General features: G+C 38.2%; 1 protein-coding gene across 2 annotated transcripts in view; it reads left to right on the top strand.

The window, feature by feature from the left end:
• LOC114353185 (thyroid receptor-interacting protein 11) overlaps positions 1-25,557 on the top strand; it is a 61,665-nt gene that overhangs the window by 23,273 nt on the left and 12,835 nt on the right. The gene's annotated exons all lie outside the window — the stretch shown is intronic.

The following is a 25,557-nucleotide window of genomic DNA, read 5'->3' as shown; positions in this document are numbered from 1 at the left end:
CAACTGAAAACTATGTCTATGCGATTAATGGCTATTTTATTTTAGTTCTTTTAACCGCCTCTGTGGTCTAGTGGTAAGACCATCTGCTTTAGCGCAGATTTCCCAGGTTCGATTCGATTCCCAGTGGCGGCAGATTTTTTTGTTCGTTTTAGTTGGTGGTAGGGCTTGTTCTAAGTCCGCCTGGCTAGCTACCACCATCTTACCTAAGTCATATAACAACGCCATAACAACAATGTTAACAGAATTATTGTGTTCCGGCAGTTAGAGGTAAGATAGCCAGTTCCTCCGTGGTTGAGAATTCCGGGTGAAGCTCGCTTCCACATTCGGCCTGATCGTCACTTACCATCAGGTGAGATACAGGCCAATAGCTTTCTCGTGGTGGTTAAAAAAAAAGTTCTATCCAAGGCACAATTTTTTGTCCATGTTGATACATTATTGTAAATCATTCTGAAATGTAAACCATTGCTGCAATCACTGCCTACAGGACAAATAATTGGTCAATTGTTACAGCAATGAATTCATTGAATACTTTTTATATAGTTCATAGTCCTAAGTTCCTTAGTGTCGTACTTTTTACACCTGACACGACAAAAAAAACCTAAATAGTAACACTAAAAAGCAACGTAAGTTATTTACTGTGGGAACTGCAACTGATATTGTACACTGCTGAGTGCTAACTTTTTTGCTGTAACTCGCACATTAGCCTTTGTGTCTGCCGGTCATGTTATTCATAAGTTTTATATCAGACGTTATGTTCTTTTGCATATAAAGGGTGTTCCCAACCTTCTAACTATCTATACCTGTGCCTAATCATTGCCTCCCTAATCTCAATTTTGATTTGGTAATAATCCTCACTCTGGCACAGTCGGGTAAAAATATGATGATATTCAAGATGTTATAACTTTTTGTATCAATCCTAGAGAGTATAATTTGGTATTTTCTCACCTAATGGAAGGTTCAAGGTGGAATAAAACTTAAAAAGTGGTTCGCACCTCCGAGGAACCGGCTATTTTCTTTCCAACTGCTTTTAAAACTGAAAAAACTTTTATCACACAATCTATAAAAACAGCACTAGAAGAATGTTCCTTGCACATGGCATGGACTAACAGTGCTAGAACATTCTACAATCCTCCAATTAACTTTATTATCGATGGGTCAGAACCGATTCGACCTGTATTATATGTTAATTCGCATATACATACAATGTGACCCGTTGGTGGTATATCAAACTAAAGAATTGATTCTACTGGTCAAAAGCAACAAATGTAGGAACAAAATTAAAATTCTCAAAATAATTTAAAGTCTCCATACTAATTGGCTGATTACTGATACTGATGATGAAAAGGTAATTTTTGAAGATTTGAACATTCTTCTCTTGAAAAAAATTTTGTCAAAGTTAAAACTTTTATTCAGTTCTTAAGTCATTTCCAGGGCGCTTATATTACAAATAGCTTGCCCTACCACCACTTCGGGACAAAATAATTATGGGCTGGTGCTGCGAAAATTTTTTGATTTGATTTGATTTGAAAAAAGGTGGATTGGGTGGTGTTTGGAGTTTTGAGCAATAAAATCAATCCTTTTAGTTTAATACACCACAAATGTATAACAGAACGAAACTATGAATTTATACATTTAAAATTATCCAAGTTATTCAATGACCAAGATTTTCGTATGTTTTTGTATTTTGATACATTTTTCGGGTGTTTTGTTATTTTAATTTCGTGTTCAATGACTTTTGTGACGTGTTCGTAGGCGGGCGTTGATCCCTTTTTAGAATACAATAAATAAATTGTGTTTAAATAAATTTAAATAAAAAGCAATCAGCAGTACTTACCTATCATTTACCTACCTAAGTCACTTTGCCTATTTATTTAACGTACTTAATCTTTTTTTTTTATTTGACAGGAAGTGACATTTAGGTGTAACATGATTCTATTACGTGACACTAGAAAAGTGTAGCAGTTGATGAATAAATAAAAACCTCCATTATTTTTTAGCTTTTTTTCGTTACTTATAACAGTTTGAAGTGTGCGTATATTTCTGTAACAATCCAAAATATTAATGTAATTTTTCATGTAAAATATCATACTAATTGTTCTTTTAAAACTATGTATCCTTTCTCGCAGTAATTTTCACTTCGCGCGACATTGTAAATTCAACCCTGTCGTTATCATCTTAAAGTGTTTTACTGTCTGCACAGCAACATTGTTGACTCAGTTGTCTGTATTGACTCGGGTTAGGTCACATTCCTACCGAGCGTTCAGTATTTCCATATCTTTTGTCAGGTGACGTCCTACGTAAAGGCGCCTTCAAGGCGGTCCAAAAACTTAGATAGGGTAGACTGGGTACGGTTGTAACAACTCGAATATTGTCTAATAATGGTGAGGGGTACAATGGAAAGGGCATGCGCGCGACAAGTGTACAACCCTACGATAGCGAGGTGTGCATGGGAAAATGAAAGCTATTTTACAGGCAATAGCATCATTTTCCCATGCACACCTCGCTATCGTAGGGCCATACATTTTACTTGTCTTGTCGCCCACATTTCCCTTTGTACCCCCCACCTACTAAGCAACAGTCGAGTTGTTACAATCGTACCCTGCTACAACCGTACCCAGTCTCCCCTACAGTCAGTGTCAAATAGTTCATGAAAAACCAGCCTTGTAGTAAGTTGTAAGTGCATTAGCATATCAAGTCCTACTAGGCAATGAAAGTCACTCTATCTATAGCATCTATGCGAAACCATGACAGCGGAACTCCATCAGTTCAATACAAAATGTGCGGTTTAAACACGCTTGACCAAATGGAAATTCCAAGCCAAGGTTTCGTGTTAGAAGAAGTGTACTACCAACCTAAAATAATCTACTAATGCCTTTATCACTGTCAATGAAGGAAAGTTAATAACGATTTTTTTGGTCCAGTCTCCAAAAAAAATAAATAAAATCCATCCCTCACTGTATAACTGAACATATGCCAGTGTAGACAGACCCTAACGCTAAGGTTAAGCGGGGCAACGACACCGAATGTCATTCCTGTGACTTTTCGAATATTCCCGCATCCGGGAACAACATGACCGCTGTTGTCTCTTCACCTGAAGTCAGGCAAAGGTCGTATAGGCTGTACAGATTAGGTATGTATTGAATTTTTATTCCAGGAAATACTTAGTTATGTTATTTGTTCGAAAAAACCTCATAAAACAATTTTTTTTGCAAGTAGGCTTTTAAAAAGCACTTTTACACGTCCCAGTATTAACCACACCACTGCTTTAGGACAATAAATGGGCCATTGGCGAGAAGAAGCAGCGCAAGAAAGTCACTATTGTCAGCCTCTTTTTCAAGGCGTTCCAAATATCTTTTATTTATTGTAAACTTAACAGAACCATCTATTATGAAATAATATTTTTCAATTGTCTTCTTCAGCGCCTGAAAAATAGAAATACTTTTGTGGTTTCTTATGGGCATAAAAATAAATCGGCTTTCAGGTAACATTAAAATTACTTTTACTTTAGAGTAAATGCCATTGATTTCATCTTGTAAGAATTTCCTATTCATAAGATTTATGATGTCGTGCCCTGAGTGCCCAAGCAACTGCACTCAGGAGGATTTGATGAGTGCTGCTGCCAACGCCACTCTTGTGGCGGAGTTTTGGGCAGACACTGTGTAGGTTTGTTGTCATGTCAGAAGATAAGATTTTTTTTCACATTACATTTTCTTAAAGAACTCGACTTAAGTAAGCACCCAAACATGATTCACCTTATCATTGTTCTTGTTTGGCACAGTTTCACAAATGTCCCAAATTGTCCCACTTTTGCATCACCAAAGAATCTTATCTGGCATCTAAGTTATACTTGTAACTAACCGCCTGTGTTGCACATTTCGCCTCCCGCATCTTTGTGGATGATTTGTCGAATAGTGATGTGCTGTGTCGATGTTTTATGCCGATATCTATGTGATCTTATCGATCATCGATGTAACAATTCTTGGTCATTTAATTCTTCGATTGTTGATAAGCCTTTTATTTTTAGTATTAGATGAGAGATTTTTTCTTATAGAGCTAAGAAATATTTGAGCATCTTACCATAGTCTTTTTCTCTAAAAACCTTCATTATGTATACTATTTCTGGTAGCTTTTTGCTATTTAATGACCGTTGCTATATTTTCAAAAGTTTTCGTTTCTTATGGCAGCATGTTCTGGCTCTCTTTTTGGTTTTCAGTAAGCTTCTATCTAAGAAGGAACTATCGATACCAAATACTATTTTGGTCATCCCTACTCTACTTCGGAGCATCTCCATTCACGTCGCGTCCAACCAATTCAAACTCGTGCTAACAACCAACCTGTATAGACCCGCCCGTATTACGTTTTCCACCAAAGAGGTTGTGGATATGTCAACTTTTACAGATCTCGTTACAAAAAACGTGTGACACTGGCCGAACGTGACTAGAATGAGGTGATTACTCAAAAAAAGAATGCGGGCTTCGCGCCTAAACACCTGTCAAGTGTCATCGCGTAGGTTTTGTCTTTTTGTTTTTTTTTTCGGGCGTCCGACTGCCAGTGTTTAGATTTTAATGGAAAAAAGAGATCGCTTGTGATTTCAAAATTAAACCTGAGGATACACCGGTAAATAGGTACGTATTGAAATGCAATTATCATACTGTTAATATTCAGTTTCAAGGATATTTCAAAGACAACTCAATATAAATGTTACATGACCGTTTAGAGAGTTCTGAAAATTCAAAATGGCACCCGATTTCGGCGCGCCTTCGCCACATATAAATCTACGGCTGTGTTTCGTAACCTAACCCTCATTAACCTATACAATAAAGTCGCATTACCAAGTAAAAGCATACAGTAGTCATTGTAATTCAAATAAATTTAAATGACTCCGTGTGTCGCAAGGATGGACGGTATACTTTGCTGTGATGTAATCGCTGGCTTTTCTTTTGTTTATCGGTTCTGAAATGTACTTTAAATGTACTTAGAAGCGATAGCGAATTAATATTACTCCTGTTAATATTAATTCTTCGAAATCTTCGTGATGCCAAAAACTGTTGCTTCTAGAAAATGTGATATTTATTATTGACTTAGAGTAGGCGCACACTGTTGATTTTTAGTCGGCCGATAGTTTAGTCGGGCAGTTGATAAGTATGGGCAATGGGCATGTATGGGAGTGCGCACACTACGCCGATTCAATTTGGCCGATTCTTCATACAATTTAAAATCGGGCACAACTATCGGCCAACTAAAAATCAACGGTGTGCGCCTACTCTACAACCTACCTCCTGTAGTTGACTGATAGTTGGGTATATTTTGTTAGGTTATACTCTTTCGTACCTAACATAATCAAGCTATGAGTAAAATAAAAATCAAAAATATTCACAGATTACTTTGTCGTTTACTGGCCTTTATAATGTAGAAATCCTAGACTGCATCTCATTTAACATCATAATGTATTTCTTTTTTCCAGATTTCCATTTCTGAATGACATTTTATATCCTTACCTTTGAATAATATCTTTGGGATATGGAGTTTCAATTTAATGAAGCCAAATATTTTCGTTTCATTGATTTATTTGAAAAGGTTTTTTTTTATTTAGAAACCTTGTGGTAGGTCTGCAGTTTTCGCACTGCACTGTCAAGTATTGTTTGTTTGACTTAAACATGTAGGTATTTTGAAATGCCGAGACGAAGTTAATATATTGTGAAACGAGACACAAATGCATTTGGAAGTAGGTGAATCTTAAGTACTGGCTGTTAAAAATATTTTAGAAAAATTAAGTCACATCTGAAAAAATTCAACTTCTATATCAGTCACGGCACGGGTTAAAAAAGGTGTAGCCATAATATAATTTCTTCCTTTTCTCGGTTTTCTCTTTCCATTTACTAAGTACCTAATGAATGTCTAATTAATATCATGGAATACTTTTTAATTGTGTGTTTTTATTCTTAAACAAACAAATTGAACAAATAATAAAGTTCTTTAACAAATAATCGTGGCCAAAGCTCTGGTATTTAATTTGCCATCAGCCAACAATCCCATGCATTCCATACAAACAAATCATACAAACATTAAATTGAAAGCGACAATACACGCCCGTGTTTTATCCCCGATCGCTTCACGGTCTGTGTAAACAAGCCGTTGCTAGGCAACCGCGTGCGAGCGAGACGGCTATATGCGCACGCGCAGCCGTAAAAAAGAGACGGCGATAGAGTTGGCTGGACGATAAAGGTTCCACGGTGTGTTTGAAGAGGCGAGTTTTATTATAGGGAAGTTATAATTTCATACGTGTTGTAACAGTGGAAATGGAGCAGTTTCCATTGCTCGCTTCCTAGGTCGTGAACCCTATTGTGGTATCGGAACCCAGGAACCGATGGCAATAAGTAGAAATATGAACAGAATATTGTATGCCTACTAATGCAAATCCAAATTGAAAATTTTTATTACATAAAACACGGTACATAGGCACTTAATTTGAAATGTAGATAGAGTCACTGTCAAATAGTGCGTGACACCGAAAGTTGCCAAAAAGTCCGCAACACGTCTTTGTTATCATTGGAATAAGGTTGTGTTGTCAACTTTTTGGCCACTTTGGGTGTCATGAACTATTTGACGCTGACTTTACAACAGATATGTATATTAATGAAGATTTTGAGTACCTATGTATGGAAACAACTCACATTAGGCATCTGTTTCGTGCTTTCTTAAAACCGTCAAAAAAGAAAAATTAACATAAGTTGTTTATGAATCAGTCTTAACCTCAAAACCTCTAGAAACAAACAAAAAATACGGCCCACCCACCATCCCAAGATTCTCACTTCAGTCCGTTCGTCAGATATTCGTTAAGCAAACTTTGAGCCCGCGAAATGCGCGCGAGTCGAAAAAATAAGGGTCAGCAAACAAGAGACAGAAAAAACAAAATAAAAACTCGTGGAGAACTTTCAAAAGTAAGATGTTATTTTATTAGTAATCTAAATTATAACTCAAAGGTAACTGACTGACTGACATAGTTAGTGATCTATCAACGCACATCCAAAACCACTGTACCGATCGTGCTGAAATTTGGCATGCAGGTAGATGTTATGACGTAGGGATCTGCTAAGAAAGGATTTAACGAAACTCCTTCATCCCTGAGGGGGTAAAACGGGATCCACGCGTACGAAGTCGCGAGCGGCCGCTAGTGAACTTAAAGATAAAGAATAAATTATTATGATTATAAAATATTACAATTTTGGTAATAATTGTCACGAGTTTTCTTCTGTGCAAACGTTACCAAGTGTTGCAACTTGCAAGCTCACATCCATTTTTATGTCACATGTGGTTACTAGCAAGCTAGTAGACTCCAGGTCAGCGGTATTCGGTAACCCTACACTTTGAGGTATAGCAACTGTCTGTTTAGATTATCGAAGGTACCTACCAAAGAAAAACATGTAATTTGGAATTTGTCACCGTGGATTGGGGTGAAGCTTTTAGATCTGACAGGAACTTTAAATGGTACCTTTGAACCATTTTGTACCCAGTTACGAAAGACTACGAAATGGTTTAAAAGCTAAATGGTTTTGAATGTATGACTTTGCGTTTGACCACATCATCTAAGTAAAACCTATGATGAAGCACGTTAGTAAATGCAATTCAATACTTCGTTGGTTTGATTGCGAAATAATTACCTACAAAGGTACGAAGTTTAGAAATAGTTGTTAGAGGTTCCAAGTTACAACCCTCATTGTCTGCTGATCTAGCATATACTACACAAGGTTGAATCATGTTGTCCTTGCTAGTATTGCACATGAGTATTACCTATTCGTTTCAGACTTTGCACTGCTATAGGACCTGACATAGCTCAAGCGAATTTTCAAAACCCGAAAATCAAACTTCTAAATGTCGATTTCTCAGGATTTTCTTACCAGGTCCCACGACGAAAGTACTAACGTTAATGGTTCTATTACACTAATAAATAAATTGTGATGGCGTGCCTAACTTTAGATATGATAACGGCTTATCTCATCGTGTCAAGGCAACCATGGACCATCCCACAATTCCCATAGCAGTTCTTCGTCCAGCTGACCTTAGCAAGAAGCCATCATAATCGAAGCACAAAAAACTAATCACCAGCGTTCCCATCAGACAATGGGTGCCGTGTCCATTCCGCGTCGGCGCGCAAGTGTGTCGACGCAGGCGCATCTGCGAATTATTACCTAATACCTCGGCTACACGAGCTTCGACGAAGTACCGAAGTTAGCCGAGTAGTGTGGTCAGCAAGTGACTCAAAAATCAAAATATCTTTATTTGTATAGAGTTGTCGTCAAATGCTCTTAACCGATTGAGTCCCAGACGGCATTAATGAATGTCATAACAATTGATTTTCTATTGTGTCCAGATTCGCGGAGCTTGAAGGATTAAGGAGCCTTTACATGTCTCATTATTTTACTGCAGCGCTTCGAGACAAACATTTGGCAAGTGCTCTTAACACTTGCGCCGCAACAAACTCAGTCACACTCTGCCGGTTTAAAACTCGGGTTCTTTAGGTACCGAAAATAACCAGAAGTAGGGCGAGGCGAGGTTGCTCGAAGCGATGTGAAGTGCATGTCCACATCTGCTTCGTCCAACTTCGCTAGTAGTGTAGCTGAGGTATAACAATCTTTAGTGTTCGAAGCTGTCATATGGTACAGCTTTTGAGCGGTGGACAATGAAGCTGGCGTAAATCAAAACATTACACAGAAAGACACTTGGCGAGATGTGACGCGAAACGTGTATGGCAACTGTGTAATTATACATTTACAAGAGAGAAGAGTTACACTTTACAAAACAGTTCCTACTTCATTCTAAAAAGCTTTACACATATTATGGACTTTAAGTACGGGACTATTCCCACCTCTCGTTCCCACCGCTGCAACTCCTGTGTAGCCAAAATCTACAGTTTGACCACCAATAAAATCCAACCAGTGAAGGTCAAATTTGTCCCGGGGGAAAGTTAAACTGTCATTGGACCCGCAACAAAATTAATCAAAAGCACTATTCGCCAAGTATACCCACTTAAACCTTCGTTTAAATTTCCACCATATTGGTGGGCAACTAGGAAGACAAATGATATTTTGCATGCAGCATGGTCTTCATCAGGTAGTAACTACAAAGTTCAGAATATCTCAGGAACAGTTAAATCAAATCGGCAATCAGTTCAATTTAAACACTGCTTGAAGCTTGAAAACTTACTGACTATTGTCAGTTCTTGTTGAATAATAATCGATAAATCGCCAACCATCGATCAAAACGATTATATCTCTTGCAAATCTCTTGAAAGTTAAGATTTATAGTTTCAAATTAACACTACTGTTTATATCTAGCATTATTGCTATAAGATTGGATTATATTGAACTCTGACAGGCAAGTCGGATTCCGTTCTAAGTTATGCACTACAGCTATACTGAAAACAGTCACAGTAGACCCAATTAAGTTGCAAAGATGCTAGAGATATGCGCTGGTACTTTAAAGTACCCTTCTCATTTGTTGATATTAAAGTTTAAGTTAAGTGACAAGAGCTGCATGCATCTAAAAATTGATTCAGTGGTTTTGAAGAGTTGGACTGCAAAGGTTATCTATCTTGACTTGAACTTTGCAGGCTTGAATCAACCATTGTCTGAAAAATAATTACATTGTTGCTTCTACCATGACAGTCATATATCAATGGCAATTGTCGAAGCAAAATAAATACCGATTTCTCTATACTGACTTCAGCTTAACATTGATCCTAAGATTCTGGATCTTTTAATTTCAAAGTTTCCAATCCTTTTTGGATCAAAAATTTTTAGAAAGGGCCTACTGCATTCAACTTATATGCTTATACACAGGTCGCTTAATTCAATAGTCCCTATGTTTATGCATTTGTCCATAAAATATAAATGCAGATTGTCACTCAACGGCTCTAGCTGTCAAATGCCATGGACCATGGACGGTAAAATATTGTGGCGCAGGGTACAGTTGATTTGATCCTATCATGATAGCTGTGTGTGTATTGATTTCTTTCATGTTTTTGGATCGATGTGTTATGTTCGAAGATGAATGGATGCCTCACATCAAATATCAAGTGGTACTTATAGGGTACAGTGCATAATTAAGTAAATTGTGCAAAATTCATCAAAAATCGTCTCTATTTACATATGCATAAGACGCCAAGTGTAGCTCGACGTGCCCGTCGATAAGACGACGGGTAGGTATTACAATTCTTGTAGTGTTACTCACACTGACTACTATTTACGCCCAGCGAGATTCGAACCCAACAATCAATGGTGGCAAGCCTCTTACCTCACGGACTTCTTATCATTTAACCAGCTCCTATATCTAAACTTAACAGTCCTACTTCGAAGTCCGATGCGTGAAACACCTATGTAGCATGTCAGAAACTAAGATGTACCGCACAAAGCACAAGTAACTACCCTCAAAGCCACCACTTTACGTGTGTCTTTTAGTAGCTAATTTTCCCCTCGTAAAATACCACTAACAAATTCAACAATGGCTCATCAAAATCTACATTGTATCTCGGTTCCCTTGAAGTCGGAATAAACCTAAATATTGCGCGCGCGCAGCCTTTGCGGCGAACGCTGCGGTGCGTTGCGTCAATGTTTACATGCCCCTTGTAATGCAAATGAATTCTGGCAAAATGTGTTATTTCAACAAGATTATGTTATTTTCTATACCGACGAATTTTCACTGACGGGACTATTCACACCTCTGCTACTCCTGTGTAGCCAGAAACTACAACAATAAAAACCCAACCAGTGAAGTTAAAGTTTGTGTCGGTTGACCTTTTCATTAGTGTACTTTAAATATGCCATTGTCGTTTAAGCCAAATGACTTCCACTGATGGGCAAAAGCCTGCCCCAAATATTTCCACAACTACCAGTCCTGCTCAGCCAGTATCCAAGATTCATTCATCAGGTGATCCGTCAGTCCACCAAGTCACTTTTAAGTAATAAAATCAATCCTTGCCACTGGCTAATCTCCGCAAGGCTGCTGGAAATCTGAAAGGGCGAGTTACGTTTCTGTGGTCCATTGATGATGATGATGATGACGTGTCCTCAACCAGAAGACGCATGTACCGTCAATCCAAATCAGCTGTATATCATACCTCAATGATTGGTTTACTAATGATAAATCAATTATTGGCCTCTCGTAGAGTCCTTGTAACAGTTGGCTGGCGCTAATAAGCAAGCTTTATTGGCGATTATTTGTTACATAAGACTGTGTCCATGCTGTTTTAAGTAACATCAGATGCATCTAAAATGTTAAAGCCTCTATTGTGTGCAGATTAAAATGTTAATAGAAGAAACGCTGATGGATGATTAATTTCTCGTAATTTCGATGGGCAAAAATAGTTGCCAATGGGTCAAAAATACTCAAATTTTGCAAATTCTTCATTAGGGCAACTATACAGGGCCTAAATGTAGTTTGTTTTATCAAATCATATAGTTTATTCCGTACATAGGCCCTTTCCAGTGCGCTTATACACGTCTCAAATATGTATAGCTTGCCCTACCACCATTTCGGGACAACATATGGGCTGGTGCTGAAAAAAACTGGCGGAAAAAAACTCAGTCACCTTTGTCAGCCGCTTTTCTAATCAAATACAGCACTACTTCAGAACAATCGGCTGATGTCTCTCTCTTGCCCCCTCTCTTATTAAAAATGGTTTTAAATGGTCCCACCATTAATAAAACTCTCGTTGTCTCTAGAACAAACCTATTGCTTATTATGTCAGATCTCTATAATTTTCCATGGTCTACCACCATAGAGTGGTGAGCATGTATGTATGCCTCAATTATGTCCACCGTGTCTGAAGGCCGAACACATGTGCGCACCATGACCGAGTTACAGCTGAATTCGACTCGTGCGCACGCAAAGTTATGCACCATAGATAAAACTGCAGAGTGCAGATGTATAAATCCCTCGTTGCTGTATGATACTTATATTCTCCACCAATCACAAAAGTGTAAAATGGTGCAAAATCGAGCTTTCCGCTTAAGACCAGAATGAAGAAGCAATTTGACTTCTTTATCAATCTGATCATCATTTTCTAGTAAGATACAGATTGCAGGCCAAGAGAGTTTTCGTTGCGGGGAAAAACACGTCAGTAAAAAAGCTTGCATTTTAAAAATGTTGTATCACATTCCGGAAGAGACTATGGTACAGAATAGTCACACAGTTTCGTCCCATTTATGGCGAGTGACGGAGCACCAGAATCTTTTTTGGGGATATGCCTCTCCTTCTGACTTGGTGAGCCCCAAATAAATCTACCCTGTCCCCGCAGGATAGGTATGCAGTTTATACATTTGTCCGCATTAAAAAAAGAGCTGCACTGCAGTGTACTCTACGTTACACTGTATAATAAGTTCCCAGACATGCATATAACCTTAAAATTGAAGCCTACACCACACGACAGCGAAGCGTCAATCATACACGCGAAGACTGACATTGGCCTGCGCACTTTGAATGGACTCAACCCTCTACTAACTAAAAGCACAACTCACAATTCCATACACGCAACAAACAACTCTATTCTTAAATAGATACAGCCACATTTCGTGTCAAGAACAAACGCCGATAAGGTTATTAAAACGGCGACAATTTGAAACATGTCATTTGACGTAAAGCCTCAAGATTTTAAACTACTGTTTTCAATGGGAAAATTGCGCTTTGTTTAATTTTAAACTATGTGCAAACGAAATAGAGATGATTGTCGAGCTGTTGGTAATAGAACATTAAAGTATAATTTGCCATTGGAAATTGAGGTTTGAAGTAAAGAGGTCGAAGGTCGGAATCGCCTTGGAGGTGCGCGCACGCAGCGTTCCGCTAGCGAGGAGCGAAGGGCGCGCGATCATGTGGAATCGTTTCTAGGGCCGGTGTATTGGCTGGTTCACACATAGTAATTATGTTCGTTTGAGGAAAAGTATAGCGAAAAATACTGATTGAAAAAGGCTTTCCATAAGGAATTTTCCTTGACTTGGTCTTTCTCAAACTGCAGGTTTCGGAATAGTTTAGGTGTACGACTGATTGAAAAGGCTTTTCATAAGGAATTTTCCTTGAATTTGTTTTGCTCAAACTGCAGGTAGTAATAGTTTAGTTAGCTGGAGCCTCAAACTGATGATATGATGTGACCATAGATGATTTTTTTGATTTTGATTTTGATTTTGTTGTGTTCCGGCAGTTGGAGGTATGATACCCAGTTCCTCTGTGGTTGAGGATTCTGGGTGAAGCTTGCTTCCGTCTTCGGTCTGATCATCACTTACCATCAGGTGAGATGCAGGTCAAGAGCTTCCTCGTTGTGATTTTATTTGCTTTTTATTTACCCAGGAAAATGACCTATTCATACGCCCGTATACACAAACATTACTATGAGGTCACAGGTTGACACACGAACCAATCATAGAGATCTATTCAACGCTGTGCGTTCGATTTGCTGCTTCACATAAGCAAGCATCGTTTGTGAATACGGGCGATACTTGCCGTTAAGGTGAGTTATAATCTAGTCAAATCCTAGTTCAAATCCTAACCTAACAACTTAGGACATAACTAAGTAACATTGTTTATAATTCCTCGGCCATTTTCCATTGTGTCAAGTCAAAATAGTTTATATATCGACGTTTCTAGCCACAACACACAGGTGGTGGTGTTTTCAAAACTGCCCGTTTCAGTCGGCCCATGGTCCATTGTTCGATACGGTCGGCTGTATTTCGAAAATAAGTGGCTTTAGTTGGGATATTAAAGATTTTCTAATAGTAATAGAGGTTAGAATAGTGAAGAGTATAGGACGGTATACTCTATCGAAAATAGTGGTGTACGCTTGGAAAATTTTGCGCGGAAAATTCGTTTTGAAGTTGTGATTGAGTGATTTGTGAAGTGAATTGGTTCAATTATTGTAATGGAGATGAATTCATGTTGATAGATTCCCATATAAAAATTATAATACTTGTGATGTATTAAAATGTCAACGACTGAAATAACTCAGAATTAGATCTGTAGTATTGAAAATTACTTATAAACACAAATTATTATGGAAAATTAGTGTCTTACAAACTTCATAAAAGTGTGAAATATGAAATGAGTATTGAATTCCAATTGCTATAAAAGTTAATGCCACTTCCGATTACAGTGACATAATAAGTAAACAAAACATATTACTTACATTACTTCATACTAGCAAAAAACAAATAGCATAAAAAAATTGCTGATATTGATAAAATGAGGCGATGCAGTTAAAACATAGAAAACAAAAATTTAGAACGTTTGTGTCATAAGTGATATTAAATTAAATTGTTATATGTTATTCAATAATGAATGATGGATTTCTTAGTGTATGTTGTGTTGTTATTATTTTCAAATTTGTATAAAATCTAAATACGTGTTGGTACTTTATGATGTTAATCGGGGTCATTCCTAGAGTGAGGCTAAGACGATAACCGGTGTTTTTTGTATGGAGTTTGACAGATTTTTGACATTTGTTAAACTTAAAGTAAAATAGTGCAACCCAGCCAATGTTTAGTTAGTGTTAACCCTTCGAACGCCCAGTGTCCTTTAATCCAAATCGGCATAACGAGGCTGTACCACAGAATAAATATAAATACTGGTCGTAAACTAGTACGAATCGACCCGTAACGACACATCGCGCGTAACAAACAACAATACGTCAACCGTGCGTGTCCAAGTGCCTATGGACAGTCCACAGCACATCTACCAGAGTAAATACAAATGAGTAGGTCATCTTCATAGAAACGCCCGAGCGCGGTTTGTATGTGAGCGCGCCAATACGTATGCGGCGCGCACGCACACACAGACAAAATTTAGCGTAGATTAGCGGTGAGGTGCGCTGAATTTTGTCACTGTGTGCGTGCGCGCCGCATACGAATTGGCGCGCGCTCACATACAAACCGCGCTCGGTGCGTTTCTATGAAGATGACCTACTCATTTGTATTTACTCTGTATGGACAGTCCACAGCATATCTACATACCCCTTTTTGTTGAAATCTAGCATCTAAATACAAAGAAATAAGACGCCGCAGTGTTTACCTTGGCGTGCTGTCGCCTGGATATAAAAAGTTATTAGTTGACCGTAAACTGGGTACTGTATTTGCGAAGCTTTCGCTAGTATTTAAAGAAGGCTAGGGACATTATCTGTACAGATTTTCTTTAAAACTATCTTTTATCAACTAGCTTTGAGTTGTTCAGTAACTTGGCCCACTTGGTCCAAGGGCCAAATCACCGGATTGAATTTTCAAATATTTTTTCTTCCCGTAACTGGGCCCAATACGTAGCTAAAGGCAAAAGTTAGGAGTCTTCCAGCTACTTGGCTCGTGGACCAAGCTAAAATTGGGCTGCAAGTTTTTTCCTTTAGATACGTCTGCGTCCAAATGGTTAATAAATTATCTTCCCATACAATCTCGCTTTATATTGGTGATAAGTTTATTATATTACAGGAGTTTCTGTTATAGCTTGCAAAAGCACAATATAAGTTATTATCCAAATCGCTAAAATCATAGGATGTGGGCTGGGCTAATAGTGATTAGATTTTTACATAACCTAAATAGTTCTAGCCCGCCATCTTATTGAGAACTTCTAAATTAGTCATTTTGCACTTATACAAGTTAGTCTAGGTCGAACATTATTAATATTACACATTATTTAAATCGAATTGCGGATTTGATTATTATGGAATTGCATTTATACAGGGTGTTCAGGGATTCAGTTGAAAGAATAATATAAAGAATGTGCTGGAAGAAGTAAATATGTAATGTATCTTATTCCCATGGGAACAGTTTTAAGTCGTCGTTTCAGCCAAATGACGTCCACTGCTGGACTAAGGTTTTAAAACAAAATTTTTATTTTATCTTGAATGCGTCTAGATAAAATAGCAGTAGAGTACAATCTTATTCAAGAAACGATTCTAATTCAAGTATATTTTAAAGTAAGTAAATTACTTACTTATTTTTGTAATTTTTGCAATAAGACTTATTCTGTAACCTTATTTAATCGTAATGTTAAGATACCGGTTAAAAAATTAAGGCTGAGTTACATCGCCTTAACTTTAACCATAACTATAACTTTAATAGGTATTTTTTATGGACTTTGACAAACTTTTGACGTTTGTTATAGTTAAAGGAAGATGGTGCAACCCAGGGTAACATTATTTGCATTTTTATTGAATGTTTTGTATGCCCTTTACACCCTGTATATCCTAACACAGCATTTATATCAAGTTTCATAGCTGGCTGCACCCGATATTCGGTTATTTTTACGCTCTGTATATTATTTTATATTTGTACAAAGGTTCCACGCTTTTTAGTTTCGAATGGACTATGTCATTAAAAATATCCATTGATGTATAATTTGTAGAACGCTGTGGGTACTCATATTTCAATTTATAGACTTTATAAAAAGTTGGTTGCACTTGCAGAAAGCAAATCGAGCCATTCAAGTTATAAACGTCTAAACTTTAGTTATTTATAACTAGCTTTTGCCCCTTACTTAGTGTAGTTGTATGGAGCGTTTTTGGGCAAGTCCAATAATGTGCTTTTCAAAATAATGATATCTCGGGCAGTTTTTATGCTATCGAAGTAATTATTTCACCACTAGCGGCCGCCCGCGACTTCGTACGCGTGGATCCCGTTTTACCCCCTTAGGGGTTGAATTTTGCAAAATCCCGTCTTAGTGAGCACCTACGTTCTAAAAGGAACCCCCATGCAAAATTGAAACTCCTTGCACTTGTAGTTTCTGAGATTTCGTGATGACTGAGTGAGTCAGTGACCTTTCGCTTTTATACATATTACTTAGACTTAGATTGTTTCTATTATTGCAATGTCAATCTTTAAAATACCGAATTTTTTTTCCGATCCCCTATTCTCATTTTCCATAAGCCCGAAGCCTTAAATGACTAGGGGCCGTATATTACACAAGTTAAAAATGAATTTTAATACTCATTTTATATTTCACATTTATCCTTCAGACGTAGGCATATACGAGTGTACCTTTGACACAGCCAGCTGTTTATTAAATAAGTGTATACTAATAACTTCTGTGCAACGATGAAGACAATAGAATGACATCTGTGAAGGTGATTGTGGTGTTGCACGTTGTACAGCTTGGACTTTCCACTTTGGTGCCGTTCGGGGACTATTTGAAGGTAATAGTTATTGGTAATTTACTATTTTTCATTTATATTTTAACTAGCGGCCGCCCGCGACTTCGTCCGTGTGGATCCCGTTTTACCCCCGTAGGGGTGGAGTTCCGTAAAATCCTTTCATAGCGGATGTCTACGTCATAACTACCTGCATACCAAATTTCAGCCCGATCCGTCCATTGGTTTGGGCTATGCGTTGATTGAAGAAAAGCAGAAATATACTTTCCGAAATTATTACAAACTCAATGTAACCAAACAACGGAAGATCAGGAATCATCCCCAGATGGGGGATGGCAACACAGTAGAAGTTTCCTTTTTTTTATCCACAAAGAGGAAGCTCTTGGCCTGTATCTCACCTGATGGTAAGTGACGATCAGGCCGAAGGTGGGAGCAAGCTTCACCCGTCACCACAGAGCAACTGGCTATCTTACCTCTAACTGCCGGAACACAACAATGCTGTTAACATTGTTGTTATGGCGACAGACTTAGGTAAGATGGCGGTAGCTAACCAGGCGGACTTAGAACAAGTCCTACCACCGACCAAACCGAACAAAAAAATGTGCACCTACTGGGAATCGAACCCAGTAGGTACATCTGCGTCTGAAGGTGGTCTTACCACTAGTGGTCTAGACCACAGAGGCGCTTTACTGAACTGAAGTAACAATGCTGGTGCCCAAACTAGCCATCAGAGGTATCTGTTATTATTTTGTCCATTTATTTTCTTTTTTTATATGAGGCTTAGTCTGCGTTTATCCTCGGCATCTGATGATAAGTGATAAGGTCTAAGAGTAGGCGCACACCGTTGATTTTTCGTCGGCCGATAGTTTAGTCGAGCAGTTGATCAGTATGGGCATGTATGGGAGTGCGCACACTACGCCGTTTCGATTTGGCCGATTCTTCATACAAATTAAAATCGGGCACAACTACGAGGGCGGCACTGAAAATTTCGGGAATCAAGCAAGTGAAACAACATTACTATTTAAAAATGTATTTATTGCTTTTTAAAGTATTCTCCGCGAAATTTGACACATTTTTCCATACACGAAACCAATCATTGAAGCAACCATTCCATTCGGAAATTTGGGTCTCCAAAATGGCCGTTTTGTAGGCGTCCACAGCTTCTTCAGGTGATGAAAATCTCTGACCACGCAATTTATTCTTTATTTTAGGGAAAGTATAGAAATCATTAGGGCTTAGGTCGGGGCTGTACGGCGGATGGACTAATAATTCTATGTTTTCTTGCTCTAAAAACTCTTTTGTTCAGTGCGCGGTGTGAGAACTCGCATTGTCGTGATGGAGGATGATGCGGCGGTTGCAGTTCTCTTTACGGAGTTCAGAAACGACTTGTGGCAAACAAATGCTAGCATACCATTCTGCATTAACCGTTCTTTGTCCCCCAAGAGGAATAGTCGCAACATGGCCGGTTTTGGAGACAAACGTAGCCACCATTTTTTTTGCAACACTCCGTGAACGAACAATTTTTGTTGGCTTTAACTCATTTTCGAACACCCAAACTCGTGACTGGTTTTTTGTTTCGGGTTCGTACGCATATATCCAGGATTCGTCACCTGATACGATGTTGTATACAGCATTTGAGGATCCTGCATGTAATCTTCCGAGAGTTCTGACGCACCAAGTAACGCGAGCCGCTTTTTGCTCTTCACAGAGCGAATGCGGTATCCATCGGGAAAACAACTTTTTTACACCTAATTGTTCATGCAAGATTATTTGTATTTGACTCATGCCAATGTCTAAAGTTGCCTGAATTTCGCGGTATGTCACATGTCGATCTTCTTCAATCAGCTTACGCACAGCTTCAACGTTATCTTGGGTGACTGCAGTTTTTGGACGACCTTGACGGGGACCATCACTGAGCTTGACACGTCCACGTTGAAATTCAGCAAACCAGCGATAAATTATGGTTTTGGATGGGGCTTCATTACCAAATGCAGAAATCATCCGGTCAACACACTGTTTTTGTGTTAAACCACTCTGAAAGTCATAATAAATCATCGCTCTTCAATTTTCTCGAGTCAATTCCATTTTCTCAACGACTAAACAAGTTTCACAAGACCTTGTGATAAGACCGAGAATCTTTTTTTAAATAAATAAATGGTATTCGATGCTTAAAACCAAGGTGTTTGCAATTAAAAATATTTTAATATGATAGGAACAGTGGAAATATTCTATTCCCGATACTTTTAGTGCAGCCCTCGTATCGGCCAACTAAAAATCAACGGTGTGCGCCTACTCTAAGGACTTTCCGATGCAGAAGTTAAGATTTTCAAGCAAGCCTGCAATAGCCTTAGTTTACATGGATAGTACCTATCAGACTATGTTTTAATGCAAAATACAACCTATCACAACTACATAGATACAGTGTTACCTTGATGCGCATTATCTGTGTACTTTTGCTTGACAAAAGAAGTTAAAACATTCACACCTTATCTAGACTATTTCTAGACTAGTTTGACATTACAAATCTCACTTTTATAACATCATAAATTCAATTGTCAATTTGTACTCGAACTAGAACATATGTTTGAATATATCTCACCTTATAAGGTCCTTGTCTAATGACATTATCAGGTGTTATGTCATGTACGTGACACTCATTTATGCAGTTGAATAAATACCGTTTAAAAATAGTATGTTCAAGTAAACTACCTAGTAAATAAGTGTGGAGTCAGGTTTTTTTACTAATAACCCCGTTATCCCCTCGTGGCAAGCTACATATGCTTGTGTTAGGGTTGCCAAGCGTCTGGATAAAACCGCACATAGTTAGGCTTTTAAATTGCGTGTCCGGCCAAAATAAACGGTGTCCGGCTTGTCCGGCTTTTTACATATCTCAAACGGGCAAGCGCCGAGCGCAGGCGAGTCGGCTGTCGGGCCAGATACACGACTAGGGTTGCCAGGTGTCTGATGTGCTATTACATTAATTGCATTCACATGTCCGGCTTTTTAGCGTAAAATGTCCTTCCAAATGAAGCACAGAGTCCGGCTTGTGTGTTTTTGGACCTGGCAACCCTAGTTACGAGTAGGCTCGCCACAATAGGCCGCGGCGGCGGGGATCGAACCCGCGTTCCTCGGGTCACGAATCGGCGAGTCTGACCTCTTCACCGTTTGGCTATCGTGGCTTCAGACTTGTTCATCAATGCCTTTAACGTGGTCCATGTCAAGTAGGTAGATGATCTTCTTCTTTTCGTGTCGACAACAAACCTACACAGTGTCAGCCCAAAACTCCGCCACAAGAGTGGCGTTGTCAGTAGCACTCATCAAATCCTCCTGAGTGCAGTTGCTTGGGCACTCAGGGCACGACATCAGGTGCTTCATCGACTGGGGAACAAAACCGCACCTGCACTCCATGTTTAAGCCGTCCAAGAATACCCACCGGACCAGATTGTCCTTACTACGGCCAACCTGCGTCCGAAGATGATGATGATGTAGGTACTAGTTATAGAGTTGGTCTATTTATTTTGATTCCTGAATCAAGATGGTCGCAATTATGAGGGTGACCTTTTGCGAATGGGACCACTTAACGTCTGTGAGACCGAGTGAGATAATGAGAGATGTAGACTAAGGTGGTACATTTCCAGTAAATGCATACTTATACTTCGATCTGGTGAAGGTCGCGGGAAGGGCCTGGATGCGGGCAGCGCAGGACCGTTCATTGTGGAAAACCTTGGGGGAGGCCTTTGTCCAGCAGTGGACGCCATTGGCTGAAACGATGACGATGATACTTATACACCTTGAAGAGACCCGGATTATAGTAATTATTTTAGATATTCAAGTTTTCTGTATTTCCAAGATTTCTATTACATTTTCAAACACTAGTCTCCAACTAAACCCTCCAAACATTTCGTCACACCTCATGTCACAAAGCAAAAATGTAATTTTATGTTCAGTTCAAGCGGTTAACGTAAACCGTTTGACAATGGTTATTACGTAACCCAGTGGTTGCCGTGCGATGGACGAAAAGTCTAACCCAAGTCGGTCAAGGCTCTGCAGGTGGCGGTGTCATCGCGTAGGCTCTGTGACTTTCATTTGTACTGTATTTGTTGCTAACGTTAGGTATAATTTGTTAATGGAAAAAGTGTAGGATGCTCCCTTACTCGATGGACCGATGACCTCTCTTCGACGCTCCTTTAGAGATGCTTATGGTCAGTTGTACCTAAAATTGGCAAAAATAATAACCTTGTTTTTAAATAAAACAAAATTTTATAATCCAACCAATTCAAGACATAAGTTGCTCCACTATCTTAATCCCTGATTTCCCATTTTTAAAAAGATAATTAAAAGGGCAAACTATTATGAGAATCACAAATGAAAGTAGAAATAACCATTATCCATAGACTAGGTACATTGTCAAAGAACTAGTTAATATGTACAGTCTATAAAAGCCTCCCTAGAGATTAGTGGCAAAATGTGACAGATGTAATTTCGGAACTCCTTTTTTTTACGGAATTATATTGCTCCGTGCAGGGATTCGTTTTCGCAGCGATTGAATAGTGTCACTTGTCTAGGGCCCCAGTTTGTTGTTTGTATTATAACTTTAATTTCTCGATCCCCATCAAATCTCCCGGATCACCTGCTACAATATGCCTTGAACTTAAACTTCATCTATAAACAATAGTTAATGGCTAATGGGATCGGATTTCGTTCCCTTCCGCGTTCAGGCTTCGCCTGGAACCCAATAGAACCGCCATTTTATGATCCATTGTAGAGGCACGCAGCGGTAGTAAGGAACGGTGTGACGTATGTTTCAATCAAGGTGGACTGAGTTCCGGTATTTAAAGGGCAGGGGAGATGTAAGATATTTACTTACATATTCAACCCCTACCTGAGTTGTCTGGAAGAAACGGCTTCGTAGTTACAAGACTTCCTAAATTGGGCGGTTTCGGTTTTGCATTTGTTTCATTTTTCAATCGTTGCAATAAAGAGTATCTATCGTCAATTCAGAAAATAGGTTTTACAAAATAGCGACTAACTTTTAATTATTTTCCGCTCAAGTAACCCTATGTATCGGCCACAGTTCCAGCTACCCATTCCATTTTTTTCTCTCGCTCTCATCAAACGGTGATTATTTGCGATAGAACGAGACGACATGACTGAAAATGGGTACTGTGGCCGATAGTACGTCAAGCTGTATAGGCAAACGTCAGGAGCCGAAAGTTTTGTCGCTGGACTACTTACTCGTTTAAGCAAGTGTACGGAAACATATTCTATTGTACTGTATCAATTTTCCACTTGACCTAAAAGAAAGCTCTTATTTTTTATTAGTTTTCAAGACACCTAACAAAAAAAATAATATTATGTCCAGCTCAAAATTACTTGAAATCAAGTCTAGCCCAGCTAGATACCGTTTGTCTACACCGTCCAGGGATTAAGATATCTTATCAGTGTCCTTATCTGGAATTATCATGTTCCATGACCGTTCAAACATGGTGCAATGTTGGAACTATGGAATCCACTGCGCAATGTCTGTTTTGGTACGTCTCAGCCAAAAAGCCCTTCTGTACTCGAATGTCTGTATTCGAATCGCCATCAAAAGATTTAGTACGGAAACTACAACAGCGCCCTTCTTATGAACGTGTCGTAAAGTGAACTTTAGTATGAGAAATGGTTGCACGAAACTTATTTTGAGAATGAAAATTGTCACGTTATCGTTTAATTCGAAGGTTGAGTATCGAATTTTGTCGAATACGCAAACGATTCGAAGACAAAAGTTGTTCATGCTAGAGGTACGGATTTCGTCATTTGTATACTTTGGATGTATACTTTGATGATGTGATATCAACATGTACGACTCTATGATCCAAAGGTTGCAAGGTTTAGAAATATAAACTTTCTTGACTCGAGAGGTTCAGGGTTTGTTTTCGAGATGAAGCACGCGTAGTGTAAATAGTATTTGGCATCTGTTTTCGATATTTATAAGACATTAGACACTAAAATCAACCAGGTTGCTCAAAATGAAAAATTCTTTGCTGGGTAGACTTCGTAAATTCTATTGATTTGACAGACGCCTTTTTGTTTCTGACCGTTTTAATAATAGAAGAACGATTTAAACAAGTTAATAATGTTTTTAAAATTAGTGTTATACTCGTATTATTCTTATTATTATCAGTAAAAAGATATAATCAGATCAGTGCTTCCGATTTCAGAGATTGTTGACAACAAAGACCTTTTCATTTTCAAGTTCACCTTCCAAGTTCATCTTTCGTACGATAAAATGCGATTAACAATGACATACTGAAAATATCTTTTATATAAACGTAGCAATTTTAACTTTCGCGTTCCTAAACTAAAATAGAGTAACACTCTTGAGTTTGCTCTGCTTGTGACCACGGCTGCAGCATAGCAGTCGAAACGTCAAGCCGTGAGTACATAATATGTAACTCATATAAAAAAAAGTCGAGTTGAGACCCGTGTTTCTCTATTTTAAACGTAGCAATGCCCCCCCTGGATGCGAGCGACGCAGGACCGGTCTTTGTGGAAATGCTTGGGGGAGACCTTTGTCCAGCTGTGGACGTCTTTCGGCTGAAGAGAATTGTATCCACTACTCCAGTGAGCTCCAATTTTCACAAATGTCGTTTTCTAACAATGAATTCTATTTCCACCACAACTTGCTCAGGTGCACGCAAAAACGGTGCGTTATGTCACTTACCCGTACCTTCTTATCAGTCTTTCACGCGCCACTTCACAAATGGCGGCCCGACGATTGTACAGTGCGCCACAATAAAATGTGTACGATTCTCCGTCGTAGTCCGTTAAATTTAAAAATAGCCCACGATTAAGCCGACGAGCGTTTCTGAAGTTAGTTTAGTGGGCATTCAACACATATTACATAAAAACTCTATCTAATCAAGACGTCGTCAGACTGAGAATCGAGAATCTGCCAAGTATTCGTTTTATAAGGTCTCCTAAGTATCAAATCTATTTTTGATAAAATACATATTAATATAAAAGTTTTATAAACGATTCGATTTCGGTAGTTCTTGAGCAAGTTATGAGGGTTCAAAAAAACGACGAACCACTTCGAAATAATATAGGTTTATTTAATTTATTTAACAACTTTATTTCATTTATCATCTTTTCAAACCTGACTGTACAAACCGGATCGGTGTCTTCAGGTGTAGATAGGTACCTATCCTTTTTAAATGCAAATTGGCAGGTGACTGTACACTTATTTGCGTGAAAAACTAATAATTTCAGTTTAATGTGAACTTTTGGCAGATACGTACATTAATTTGATTTCATTGTATTTTAAAATGGGTCTATTGTATTGGTTATTGGTTTTTCGTGAACATTGAACATTTCTGGGTATGTTAGCTCCAAATATCTAGCTGTAGTTTAGGTACTGAAAGCCTTTTGCCCTATTATTAAACATGACTCATTGATACGGAATGGTACGGAAACCTTTATTAAGATTTTTCTGCTTATCTTTTTCTTTGTTTTTTTTTGTATCTTCACCGGCATACCTAATATGTTTTGCGCTTTCTTTTAATTAGTATTGTGGTATGCAATTTCATTTAGTGAAATTATATCCTTATTTAACTTACCAATTTGCAAATGGAGGATTTTAGTGTAAACTCCCCACGCCTAAACGGGTTGGGGAGACCCAATACGAGGGGTGTTAAACAAATAATGAAAATGAGATATTTCTACCATCACAAAGATCTGAAAAAGGATACTGGTAGGTAACTTAATTCTTCACTTGAAAGTCTTGAAACTTGTAAAAAAAATAAAGAAGTTCACCATTGCGTTTAACAATTACATTTGTTTGTTCTGGTCGTGTTCAGGTGAATGTAATTATTAAACGCAATGGTAAACTTAAATATTTTTTTACCAGTCTAGTGAAGAATTAAGGTAGGATAGTACCACCTACCCAATTTTTTTTTTTCAAATTTTTGGCTAGAAATATCCCATTCTCATTACTTTTTGAACAACCCTAGTATTACAACCTACTTTAAATGCATATTACTCTAACACCAACTTCAATGACTACACCAGCATGCAATACTGAGTCAGTATTGCCATAAAAACTCGAGTAGATAACATATCGTGTATTTGAACAAACGACTGTACCTCACTTATTCTAATACCGATCCTAAATCTTTGCTTTAGAGTTTAAAATTGAACTGAATTTGGTTTACTTTTATAGCTCACGAGAAAGCGGTTAATACGTGAGCAATAAACGGTTAAACGATCGAGTCCTGGTGTCAGTTTAAAACTTGTAACAAAGGATTTTATTGCGTCCTTTGAACATTACAACTCTACAAATATTATAGTAAAAACGCTACAGTTTAAAATTTAAAAGCTACTGCTTGTATTGAGGGATTTATCCAACAGAAAAAATATTGCGGTTACTGTAGTAAAAAACATAGTCGCTTACGATTAAA

Source organism: Ostrinia furnacalis, unplaced genomic scaffold (genome assembly GCF_004193835.3).
Source record: "Ostrinia furnacalis isolate ACB-3 unplaced genomic scaffold, ASM419383v2 OfSCF1632, whole genome shotgun sequence".
In the NCBI taxonomy this organism is placed as follows: Eukaryota; Metazoa; Arthropoda; class Insecta; order Lepidoptera; family Crambidae; genus Ostrinia; species Ostrinia furnacalis.
Note: the sequence above shows the minus strand (reverse complement) of the source record. Positions and strands in the feature narration are given on the sequence as shown.